Source organism: Loxodonta africana, chromosome 7, assembly GCF_030014295.1.
Source record: "Loxodonta africana isolate mLoxAfr1 chromosome 7, mLoxAfr1.hap2, whole genome shotgun sequence".
Taxonomy (NCBI): Eukaryota; Metazoa; Chordata; class Mammalia; order Proboscidea; family Elephantidae; genus Loxodonta; species Loxodonta africana.
In genome coordinates, this window is record NC_087348.1 from 76,631,561 (window position 1) to 76,645,565 (window position 14,005).

At 37.4% G+C, this 14,005-nt stretch overlaps 1 pseudogene; it reads left to right on the forward strand.

Moving 5' to 3' along the window:
- Positions 1-12,844: 12,844 nt before the first annotated feature.
- Positions 12,845-13,606, forward strand: LOC135231961 (olfactory receptor 5P76-like; annotated as a pseudogene).
- Positions 13,607-14,005: the final 399 nt, after the last annotated feature.

A 14,005-nucleotide genomic window follows, 5' to 3' on the forward strand; every position in this document is an offset into this window, starting at 1 on the left:
CAGGCCCACATCCTGCTCATAAAACTCCACGGGACGGGACTGTTTCTCAGCTGAAATAGTGACTGCCCCTCTGGACAGGCTAAATTAATCTCTATATGCAGATGACTGCTACATTTATTTCTGTCTTCTGTCCCAACTTGGTGATTCAGACACAAATTCAATCTTTTTCTAAACAGAAACACACAGCATGTCTTATTCAGGTTTCTCTAGAAAAACAGAACCAGTAGAGAGAGAAAAACAGAGAACATACCTTTGAGCCTTCTGTTCCAGCAACTGCAGGTTTGGTCATTTTAAGGAAATCTCATGGTGAGCACAGCTAAAGAGAGAGAGGGATTTTTCTAGAGGAACTAGCTTACATGATTATGGGAGCTAAACCTGTTGCCATCAATCGAGACTCATGGTGACACCATGTGTTACAGACTAGAATGCTCCATATGGTTTTCTTGGCTATACTCTTTATGGAAGTAGATTGCCAGGTCTTTCATCCATAGCACAGTTGGATGGCTTAGAACTGTCAACCTTAGGTTGGCAGCCCAAAGCAAATCATTTGCATCATCCAGAGGTGTATGTATATTCTGGAATATATGTAAATGGCGGTCAAGTTGATTTCAACTGAACTGCCACATAGAGTTTCCAATGGTGTAATCTTTAGGGAAGTAGACTGCCACATCTTTCTCCTCCTGACTGGCTGGTAGTTCCAAATGCCAAACATTTGGTTAGTAGCCAAGTGCTTAACCGGTGTGCCGAGAGAGAGATCGATTTTGAGAAAGTAGCTCACAGGATTAGGCAGCCAAGAAAGTCCAAAATCCATATGTCAGGTAAAAGGCTGAAAATTCCAGCAATGTTAACTTACAGTGTTGAAGCCAAATCCTTCTTCAAGAAACCATAGTTTTCTCATAAGGCCTTCAACAGTTTGGATGAAGCACATCCACATTTTGGAGGGTAATCTGCTTAGTTTAACATTAATTGATTTAATGTTAATCACATGTGAATAGCTCTATAGCAACAACTAGACTAGTGTTTGTCCAAACAACTGGGCACCACAGCATATTCATGATGACATAAAATAATCATCACAGGGCATTAATCATTTCATTCATTACAAATTTATACTGAAGAATGAAAACACTTCCTATCAGAACCTTTGGGACACAGTGAAAGCAGTATTCAGAGGTCAATTCATATCAATAAATGCACACATACAAAAAGAAGAAAGGGCCCAAATCAAAGAATTATCCCTAAAACTTGAACAAATGGAAAGACAGCAACAAAAGAAAGCTTTAGGCACTAGAAGAAAGGAAAAAATAAAAATTAGAGCAGAACTCAATAAAATAGGAAACAGAAAAACAATTGAAAGAGTTAACAAGACCAAAAGCTGGTTCTTTGAAAAAATTAACAAAATTCATAAACCTTTGGCCAAACTGACAAAAGAAAAACAGGACAGGAAGCAAATAACCAGAATAAGAAATAAGATGGGTGATATTACAACAGACCCAACTGAAATTAAAAGAATCATATCAGATTACCATGAAAAATTGTACGCTAAAAAATTTGAAAACCTAGAAGAAATGGATGAATTCCTAGAAACACACTACCTACAAAAACTAACACAAACAGAGGTAGATCAAATAAATAGACCCATAACAAAAGAAGAGATTGAAAAGGTAATCCAAAAACTCATAACAAAAAAAGTCCTCACTCGGATGGCTTCACTACAGAGTTCTACCAAACTTTCAAAGAAAAATTAACACCACTATTACTAAAGGTATTTCAGAACATAGAAAAGGATGGAATACTCCCAAACTCATTCTATGAAGCCAGCATATCCCTGATACCAAAACCGGGTATAAACACCAGAAAGAAAATTACAGACCTATATCCCTTATGAACTCAGACGCAAAAAGCCTCAACAAAATTCTAGCCAATAGAATTCAACAACATATGAAAAAAGCAATTCACCATGACCAAGTGGGATTTTTACCAGGTACGCACGGATGGTTAAACATTAGAAAAACAATTAATGTAATCCATCATATAAATAAAACAAAACACAAGAATCACATGATTTTATCAAACGATGCAGAAAAGGCATTTGACAAAGTTCAGCACCCAGTCATGATAAAAAAACTCGCAGTAAAATAGAAATAGGACAATTCCTCAATATAATAAAGGGCATTTATGCAAAGCCACCAGCCAACTTCATCTTAAATGGACAGAGTTGAAAGCATTCTGCTAGAGACCAGGAACCAGGCAAGGATGCCCTTTATCACCACTCTTATTCAACATTGTACTGGAGGTCCTAGCCAGAGCTGATAGGCTAGATAAAGAAATAAAGGGCATCCAGACTGGTAAGAAAGAAGTAAAAGTATCTCTATTTGCAGATGACATGATCTTATACACAGAAAACCCTAGCGAATCCTCAAGAAAACTACTGAAACTAATAGCAGAGTTCAGCAGGGTATCAGAATACAACATAAACACAAAAAAATCAGTTGGATTCCTCTACACCAACAAAAAGAACATCGAAGAGGAAATCACCAAATCGATACTATTTACAGTACACCCAAGAAGATAAAACACTTAGAAATAAATCTTACCAGAGATGTAAAAGACCTATACAAAGAAAACCACAAGATGCTACTGCAAGAAACCAAAAGAGACCTACATAAGTGGAAAAGCATACCTTGCTCATGGATAGGAAGAATTAACATTATAAAAATGTCTATTCTACCAAAATCAATCTATAGACACAATGCAATTCTGATCCAAATTCCAATGACATTTTTTAATAAGACGGAGGAACAAATCACCAACTTCATATGCAAGGAAAAGAGGGTCCAAATAAGTAAAGCATTCCTGAAAAAGAAGAACGTGGGAGGCCTCACTCTACCTGATTTTAGAACCGCAATAGTCAAAACAGCCTGGTACTGGTACAACAACAGATACATAGACCAATGGAACTGAATTAAGAATCCAGACATAAATCCATCCACATATGAACAGCTGATATTTGACAAAGGCCCAAAATCTGTTAAATGGGGAAAAGACTGTCTCTTTAACAAATGGTGCTGGCATAACTGGATATCCATCTGAAAAAAAAATAAAACAAGACCCATACCTTACACCATGCATAAAAGCCAACTCAAAATGGATCAAAGAGCTAAATATAAAATGTAAAACAATAAAGATCATGGAAGAGAAAATAGTGACAACGCTAGGAGCCCTAATACATGGCATAAACAGTATACAAAACATTGCTAACAATACAGAACAGAAACTTGATAACTGGGAGCTCCTTAAAATCAAACACCTATGCTCATTCAAAGACTTCACCAAAAGAGTAAAAAGGTTACCTACAGACTGGGAAAACGCTTTTAGCTATGACATTTGCGATCAGTGCCTGATCTCTAAAATCTACATGATACTGCAAAAACTCAACTATGAAAAGGCAAATAACCCAATTAAAAAATGGGCAAAGGATATGAACAGGCACTTCACTAAAGAAGACATTCAGGTGGCGAACAGATACATGAGGAAAATGCTCATGATCATTAGCCACTAGAGAAATGCAAATCCATCTCACTCCAACCAGGCTGGCATTAAACCAAAAAACACAAAACAATAAATGATGGAGAGGTTGTGGAGAGACTGGAACACTTGTACATTGCTGGTGGGAATGTCAAATGGTACAACCACTTTGGAAATCGATTTGGCGCTTCCTTAAAAGGCTAGAAATAGATCTACCATACGATCCAGCAATCCTACTCCTTGGAAGCTATCCTAGAGAAACAAGAGCCTTTACACAAACAGACATATGTACATCCATGTTCACTGCAGCACTGTTTACAATAGTAAAAACATGGAAGCAACTAAGGTGCCCCTAATGGTACAATGGATAAATAAATTATGGTATATTCACACAATAGAATATTATGCATCAATGAAGAACAATGATGAATCCATGAAACATTTCATAACATGGAGAATCTGGAAGGAATTATGCTGAGTGAAATTAGTCAGTTGCAAAAGGACAAATATTCTATAAGATGACTATTCTAAGAACTGGAGAAATAGTTTAAACAGAGAAGAAAATATTCCTTAATGGTTACGACAGGGGGGAGAGAGTGATGGAGGGAAATGAGTTTTCACTAATTAGATAGTAGATAAGAACTATTTTAGGTGAAGGAAAAGAAAACACACAATACAGAAGAGGTCAGCACAACTGGACTAAACCAAAAGCAAAGAAGTCTCCTGAATAAACTAAACGCTTCAAACACCAGCAGAGCAGGGACAGGGGTATGGAGACCATGGTATCAGGGGACATCTAAGTTAATTGGCATAATAAAACCTATTAAGATAACATTTGGCATTCCACTTTGGAGAGTGGTGTCTGGGGACTTAAATGCTAGCAAGTGGCCATCTAAGTTGCATCAATTGGTCTCAACCCACCTGGAACAAAGGAGAATGAAGAACACCAAAGTCACAAGGTAATTACGAGCCCAAGAGACAGAACAGGGCCACATAAACCAGAGACTAAGTCAGCATGAGACCAGAAGAACTAGATAGTGCCCAGCTACAACCGATGACTGCTCTGACAAAGAACACAACAGAGAACCCCTGAGGAAGCAGGAGAGCAGTAGGATGCAGACCCCAAATTCTAAAAAGACCAGACTTAATGATTTGACTGAGTTTGTTATGATCCACAAAGTCGAATGCCTTTGCATAGTCAATAAAACACAGGTAGACATCCTTCTGGTATTCTCTGTTTCAGCCAGGATCCATCTGACATCAGCAATGATGTCCCTAGTTCCATGTCCTCTTCTGAAACTGGTCTGAATTTCTGGCAGTTCCCTGTCAATATACTGCTGCAGCCATTTTTGAATAATCTTCAGCAAAATTTTGCTTGCATGTGATATTAATGGTATTGTTCTATAATTTCCACATTCGATTGGATCACCTTTCTTGGGAATAGGCATAAATATGGATCTTTTCTAGTCAGTTGGCCAGGAAGCTGTCTTCCATATTTCTTGGCATGGATGAGTGAGCACCTCCAGTGCTGCATCTGTTTGCTGAAACATCTCAATTGATATTCCATCAACTCCTGGAGCCTGGTTTTTCACCAATGCCCTCAGAGCAGCTTGGACTTCTTCCTTCAATACCATCGGTTCCTGATCATATGCCGCCTCTTGAAATGGTTGAACATCGACTAATTCTTTTTGGTATAATGACTCTGTGTATTCCTTCCATCTTCTTTTGATGCCTCCTCTGTCATTTAATATTTTCCCTATAGAATCCTTCAGTATTGTGACTTGAGGCTTGAATTTTTTCTTCGGTTCTTTCAGCTTGAGAAACGCCGAGCGTGTTCTTGCCTTTTGGTTTTCCATCTCCAGCTCTTTGCACCTGTCATTATAATACTTTACTTTGTCGTCTTGAGACGCCGTTTGAAATCTTCTGTCCAGTTCTTTTACTTCATCAATTCTTCCTTTTGCTTTAGCTGCTGGACACTCAAGAGCAAGTTTCAGAGTCTCCTCTGACATCCATCTTGGTCTTTTCTTTCTTTCCTGTCTTTTCAATGACCTCTTGCTCTCTTCATGTATAATGTCCTTGATGTCATTCTACAACTCGTCTGGTCTTGGGTCACCAGTGTTCAATATGTCAGATTTATTCTTCAGATGGTCTCTAAATTCAGGTGGGATGTACTTAAGGTCATATTTTGGCCCTCGTGGACTTGCTCTGATTTTCTTGTTTCAGCTTGAACTTGCATATGAGCAATTGATGGTCTATTCCACAGTTGGCCCTGGCCTTGTACAAACTGATGATATCGAGCTTTTCCATTATCTCTTTCCACAGATGTAGTCAATTTGATTTCTGTGTGTTCCATCTGGCGAGGTCCATGTGTACAGTTGCCGTTTATGTTGGTGAAAGAAGGTATTTGCAATGAAGAAGTTGCTAGTCTTGCAAAATTCTATCATTCCATCTCCAGCATTATTTCTATCACCAAGACCATATTTCCAATTACTGATCCTTCTTCTTTGTTTCTAACTTTCACAGTCCAATCACCAGTAATTATCAATGCATTTTGATTGCATGTTCAATCAATATCAGACTGTAGCAGCTGATAAAAATCTTCTATTTCTTCATCTTTGGCCCTAGTGGTTGGTGGGTAAATTTCAATAATAGTTGTATTAACTGGTCTTCCCTGTAGGCGTATGGATATTATCCTATCACTGACAGCATAGTACTTTAGGACAGATCGTGAAACGTTCTTTTTGCCGATGAATGCAATACCATTCCTCTTCAAGCTGTCATTCTCAGCATAGGAGACTGTATGATTGTCTGATTCAAAATGGCCAATACCAGTCCATTTCAGCTCACTAATACCTAGGATATCAATGTTTATGTATTCCAGTTCATTTTTGAATGATTTCCAGTTTTCCTAGATTCATACTTTGTACATTCCAGTTTCTGATTATTAATGGATGTTTGCAGCTGTTTTCAGGGAACAGGGGCAGCTGTTTCTTCTCATTTTGAGTCATGCCACATTGAGCAAATGAAGGTCCCCAAAGTTTTACTCCATCCACGTCATTAAGGTCCATTCTACTTTGAGTCCATACCTAATACTATTTAAAAAATTTTTAAATACATGAAGAACCAAAATACGAAACCATAAGATTCTTACAACAAAATATGGGAGCACAGCTATAGGATGTACTTCTTAATGATGGATTATCAGATATGACAGCCACAGGATCACTGAAGAGGACATTCAGATGACTTAAAAACACATGGAAAGATGCTCAAAAGCATTAGTCATTGTTGTTGTAGTTGCTTTCTAGTGGCTTATTAGTATTTGTATAGGAGAGAGTGCTCGGTCACTGTGTTTATGACCCACTTTCCAACATCCACCAAGGGGAGCACTGGGAGGACTTTAAAAATTGAGGATTAGGAACACAATTATATTGAGTCTTTGGGTTGAAGATACTTGCCTCTACCATCATCTCTCTAGTCACATAAGCCACAAACCAGTAATCATCCCTTTCAGGCAATGCCGTATGAATGACTCTCTTATTAAACCATGGATAACTTTTTTATTTCCTAGTTCTCAATCTATACAACTTTTAAGGTACTTATTTTATAAATTTTGCTAGAAAAAAATATGTACATATCTTAAATAATTTTGTTATTAAACATTCAGCTTTACATGGTGTTCTACCTCATATTCCCCAAGGTGTCAAACAGACTTTCTTGCTCTTGCTAAGAAATATTTACAAAATGAACAAGCTGAATGAATGAAGATAACGTTACCTTTTATATATGAACTTAAGTATTCCTTAAAATGAAATATCAAAGTAAATTAAAAACTAACATTTAGTTATGAGAAATTTATTTTATGATATCCCAATAATTGTCAAATGAAAGTGTACCAACACCTACATAGAAACGAAAATAAGTTAATAAACAGGCCATTTGAGAATTGACAGAACCCTTAAGACTAGTCATGTTTGTGGGATTTGAACTGTTCAATTTCCACTGGAGGATGTGATAATGATCTTTGGTGCTTTGAATTCACATTTGAATCTTCAAAGAGCTTTATCCCCAAAGGCAAACAATAATAGAATGATAGCATGGCTGCTACATAAACACAGTGACTTTGGATTTTTCACTGAAAGATGAACGAATTATTTCAAGAGGTAAGATTTCAGCATCTATGAGTGAATCTGAAGTATTGACTATAATTCACCATTGAGAACACTTTGCTCTCTATAATTGTGTCTGTACTCAGAAGCCATAGTTGGGGAACCAGGCAGATGTAATCAGGCCATCAGCTAGCAAGTAACTTTGATTGAATTCTTTAAGATTCTAGTCAGATTAGTGTGAAAAAATGAGCTTAATTCAAAATACCAGGACTCCTGATTTATCCACCCATCATTCCATAAATTCACATAATCTTTAAAACTAGCTATACACGACATTCGCCACAATGCTAACTAATTCATTAGCATCTAGATTCTTTGCGGATTTATTATTTTAAACATCTTTGCAGAAAGATTTACTTTATTTATGGGTCTGAGTGCTCTAGGATCACAATCAACAAGACACAATGGACAAAGCCCAGAATAAAAAGCCAGAAAATTTGCTAATGAGGGTCAACCTGGCCACTAGCTGGGTGATCCTGGCTAAACTTCTTAATTTGTGAGGCTATACTTTATGCAGCTGTATACTATGCCAAAATGAATGTTATTTCATTCTACAATACTCCAATTAGAAAACATTGTTACAGTAGAAAATGATTTGATTTGTTTGGATAATTGCACTTTAATTACATCTTGAATATTAGTCTTATGGTGTTTTGTATGGTGATTCTATTGATATTACACACTCCTTCATAAAACAGTATTTTAACTACAAATATTGAATACATTTACAGAAGGTGACTATTCCCTAATTTCAAATTCCTGTGTTGTATTAACATCAAACATAATTGTATTTCACCCATTAGCACAAGTTGCTTAAACTCCTCATTCTCCATTTTCTCATGTGAAAAATAAGCATAATAAAAGCAGGTAACCTCACAAAATTATTGTAATTGTGACTATTAAATTTATGTAAAATTTTAAGCATAGTTCTTGGCACAAAATAAGCTCTATGCTGGTTCTTATTTTGTTGGAGGAAAACCCTACTTCACTCATTCTTCTGAGAGAGAGAGATAAGAGTTTCTAAAATTAGAATTACTAAGAGAATTAGGGTAAGATTTTTGTCTTCAGATTGACAGCACATGTTTACCACGACTATCCTCTCTATACTGTAAATTACTCCTCAGGAGGGAACCCACTGAGGAATTGACAGTGAGTGAAAGAATATTTCTTGTCTGGAATTCCTCCAAGCCTCTTTTTATACTTTAGCTCTCTAACATACAATTTTCAAGATGTGTATTTTCTAACTTTTGCTGTAATAATTATTGTACAAGTCTTAATAATTCTTGTTTAAAATTCAACTTTACATAAAGTTCCATCTTATATTCCCCAAGGTACTTAATAACTTCTCTTGTAAATACCAGTAAAAAATATTTATCAGTGAACAACACAGAATGGATAAAGCTAAGACTACCTTATTATATCTGTAGTTCAGTGCTGAGTAGCACTTAATCAGAAATACCAAAGTGAACTTGGAAGCAACATTTAGGTAGAAAACCAAAAGCAAACCAGTTGCCATAGATTCGATTCCAACTCATAGAGTCCCTAAGACAATTTACACTATATTCCTCAATAATTATTAAATGAAAGTTATAGAACTGTGCATGAACATCTATGGAGAAACAAAAGAATAAACTGAGCACTTGAGAATTTACAGAATCCTGGGCGGAAAGCCTGGTGGCGCAGTTAAGCGCTATGGCTGCTAACCAAAGGGTCAGGAGTTTGAACCCGCCAGGTGCTCCTTGGAAACTCTGTGGGGAAGTTCCACCCTGTCCTACAGGGTCGTTATGAGTCAGAAAACCCTGGGCGGCAGTGGGTTTAGTTCTGGTTCTGTGTGGCCGGCAGCTGCTCAATGTGCCCTCCAGACTGTGATAACGCTCCGTGGGGCTTCGGAATTCACATCTGGGTCTCCAGAGTCTTCAGAGATTTATCCCCAAAGGCAAACAATAGTAAATGATAATCCATGTAACCACGGTGCCTTTAGAACTGTTTGTTACTAAAGATGACTGAGTTCTCATTCCAAGAGGTAAGAATTTCTTCTTTTTTTTTTTTTTAATGAATCTGAAAATTGATTTTCATTTACCATCTCAGAGACATTACTCTCTAAGGCTGTCTGTACTCACAGGTCAAGGACGGCAAACGGCACACGTAATCAACCAATCAACCAGCCAGTAAGAATCTCTGGCTGATTTACTCTGTTTTCACAATCAGTTTCATGTGAATAAAAAGGGATAATCCAAGTTACCAGGATTCCATATGAGCAGAAATTTATACGATTATTCAACACCATCTAAACAAGATATTTACCCAGTTCAAAAACAAAAACAAAAAAACCAGTGCCGTGGAGTGGATTCCAAGATGCGTTGGGTATTTATTGTTAGTAAATAGCTTGGCAGAAAAACTTACTTTGCTTATGAGTCTGAATGCTTTTAACAGTGGACAAGTTCAGAATGTAAAGCTGGAATATTTGAAGTTGTGAGCCAACATAGTCACTAGGGGGGTGATCCTCAATAAAATTTAAAAATTTTTGGGTTACACTTTATTCAGCTGTACACAGGCATGCGTGGCTTACAACATTGCACAGCATATAGTCCATGGTCTCATGAAGTTCTTTTTTAATGGAAAGCAGCTCTCCTTTTGTGTATTTGCCCCTAATGGTTTTAATGGAGCTCTGGTGGCATATTGGTTAAGAGCTGGCTACTAACCAAAACATCAGTAGTTCAAATCCACTATCTGCTCCTTGGAAACCCTATAGGGCAGTTCTACTCTGCCCTATAGGTCACTGCGAGTTGGAATTGACTTGCCCGCAACTAGTGTGTTTGCTTTTTTAAAATCGTTTTAAAGACCCTAAACCCAGACCCCTTTAGCACTGGACAACCAGTGGGATATAGGCAGGTGAGTCAGAGGACTCGGCTCTGGGCACCGGCTCTTGGGTTTTCTCAGGCGGTGGCTGAGGCTGGGGCTGCGGGGGCCGTGGGTACTCCTGCAGTTCAGCCTGGCAGACCATCCGGCTGGGCCCACTCTGCCCTCTCCCACCTGACTTCCTTACCTCCTGTGACTCTGCTCCTACCACCACCTGTTCCACTCGCCTCTGCCTGCAGCTCCAGCACTAGAAGTATTGGCAATAGCAGTGACAAGGACGACTGGAAGCTGGCTCCCAAAAGGTTTTTAACATGGTGTTACGCTAATTATGCTAATGAACAAATCACCTAACATCCTATTTCACAGACCATATCATGGACCAATGCATATCTGTATTATGTTAAGAACAGTATAATTTTATTCTACAAGGCTCCAATTAGAAAACATTATTAGAACAGAAAATTATTTTATTTGCTTGAATAAATGCACTTGACTAATGTCCTGATTATCAACCATAGAGTGTTTTGCATAGTAATTAGACTGATATTTCAAACTAGAGTAGTCCACAAGTTAAGTTATGGATGAACCACGCTTAGGACCATCCATATCTGTTTTTGTTTCTAAGTTTCTTTTGTATCTTACCATTAGTGATATGTACTACATACAATGATGCAGCGCATAATTAGCTGATGTTATCATGCTCAAATGTTCACTCAAAGACATTCAATGATATGATTTACTGTTCAAAACACTGCTGTATAGAAAGCTATGAAAACTACAAAAAAAAAAAAATGAAGCATTTGACTTGCATTGGAACTGATTAACACTGAGATTCTCACAATGGAAGTGAGTCAAAGCCAGGGGCCTACCTGTACTTGATAAAACAATACCATATTAATTACAAATATTTACAAATTGAATAAATTTACAAAAGGTGACTCCATTCACCCCTAATTTGGTACTATTTTCAAAAGCAATTGCATTTCTATTCTTTTTAGAATATCTCATTTAACCAATAAATCAAAAATCAAACCCATTGCTGTCGAGTCAATTCTAACTCATAGCCACCCTATAGGATGGGTAGAACTGCCCCATAAGATTACCAAGAAGCACTTGGTGAATTAGAACTGCCAGCCTTTTGGCCAGCAGCCTAGCTCTTAACCACTGCACCACCAGGGCTCTATAGTGGAGCCATAGACCTTGTAAAATTTATAACTAACTAGTCTCCTCTCTCATGTATTAGCTGTCAAAACACTTCAAGGATAATCTAATATCCACCTATTGGCGAGTGCATTGGACACTAAGGAAAGTATTTAACTTCATTTATAGCATAGTTACTAAAGAAATGTCAGACTTCCTGGCAATTACGTGTTGCCATGTAACCTTGTGCAAGCTACATAATCTCTTTAACTTGGTTTCCTCATTTACAAAATAATGACAGCACTTACTACGATTTTATAGAAAATAAAAAGGAACTATGTCTTGTGGTTTAGTGGTTAATAGCTACACCTGTAACCTAAAGGTTAGCAGTTCAAATCAACCACCCGCTCCTTGGAAACGGAATGGGGCAGGCCTACTCTGTCCTATAGGGTCGCTATGAGTCAGAGTCGACTCAATAGCAACGGGGTTGTTTTGGTTTTGGATATGTATATATAATTCTAAGCCCTATTCTTATCATTTAAGAAGATTGCAATGAATGACAGCTTTTTCTGAAGGTTTCATTACGAAACCTGTATTTTGCGTAGTATTACACTCACCATTCCTTTAGTTGTTCTAATCAGTTTCTTTTTTTTAATTCTTTAGCTTTAAAACCACCTTAAATGCACTTTTGAAAAATATAATATAACAAGGAAAATCATCATATGTTGAATTTTCTGGTGTTTTTGCCAAAAACAGTAAATGTATATATATATAATTGTGTATCAACATGCGAAGACAAATATATATTTATCATTACATGTTAATATGCAATGACACTTGAACGATATCTTTATTTATAATGACTTTCCATATGTGTGTTAATGAAATTGGAGCCATGAAATTTATAACTTATTTAACAGAATTTTTTCATCACAGAGCTTTTTTGATACCAGCTACATTGTCTCACGGATTCCCTTGTGGATGGGAACTACACTGCAGTGACAGAGTTCATCTTAATGGGCTTAACAGAAGATCCTACCCTTCGGGTCACCCTCTTCATGGTCATCTTATGCATCTATCTGGTGACCATATCTGGCAATCTCAGCACAATCATTCTGATCAGAATCTCTCCTCAGCTCCATCATCCTATGTATTTTTTTCTGAGCCACTTGGCTTTGACTGACATAGGCTTTTCATCATCTGTCACACCCAATATGCTTGTAAACTTCCTGGTGGAGACAAATAAAATCTCCTATCTTGGATGTGCGATCCAACTTGGATCACGTGCTTTCTTTGGGACAGTTGAGTGCTTTCTTCTGGCTACCATGGCCTATGATAGCTTTGCAGCAATCTGTAACCCACTGCTTTATTCAACTAAAAATGTCCATGCAAGTGCATGAGCAGTTATTCTCTGTGGCTTATGTAGGTAGTTTTGTCAATGCTTCCTCCTTTACAATTTCCTTCTTTTCTTTATTCTTCTGTGGACCAAATCAGGTCAATCATTTTTTCTGTGACTTTGTTCCTTTAGTTAAGCTTTCCTGTTCTGATGTCAGTATCCCTGCAGTGGTCCCCTCATTTTCTGCTGGCTCCATCATTGTGGTCACAGTGTTTGTCATAGCCATCGCCTACATCTACATCCTCATCACCATCGTGAAGATGCGCTCCACTGAGGGCCGCCACAAGGCCTTCTCTACCTGCACCTCCCACCTCATTGCGGTCACTCTGTACTATGGGACCATTACATTCATTTATGTGATGCCCAAGTCCAGCTACTCAACTGACCAGAACAAGGTGGTGTCTGTGTTCTACATGGTGGTGATCCCATGTTGAATCCCCTCATCTACAGTCCCAGGAATAATGAGATTAAGGGTGCTCTCAAGAGACAGCTTGGTAGAAAAATATTTTCTTAACAAAACCTCTGATTTTTACAGTTTGATGCAATAATATACCATTAGTATAATATTAAAAGAAATTTGGCTCCTGTGGGCAAAATATATTTGCATATAATTAGCCAGTATGGGGTTTATAGTATATGCGGGTGTAGATCTTCAGATAGTAAATCCGAGACACTAGTGAGTTAGCTTTAATAAATTAAATTGTATTTAGAATTAATAATCACAAATTGGTTCACATAAAGAAAATCTTAATCTGCTGAAAATCCTTCTTATGTTTTATTCATATATTATTTTTCAAAGAAATTCTATGTTGTAAGTTAGGGTTATTGTACTGCCAAACCTTTAAAGATATGTTCATTTTCAGCAGCAGGTTATCCTGCGATTAGCCAGATAATCCTAGTTTTGTCTTGACTG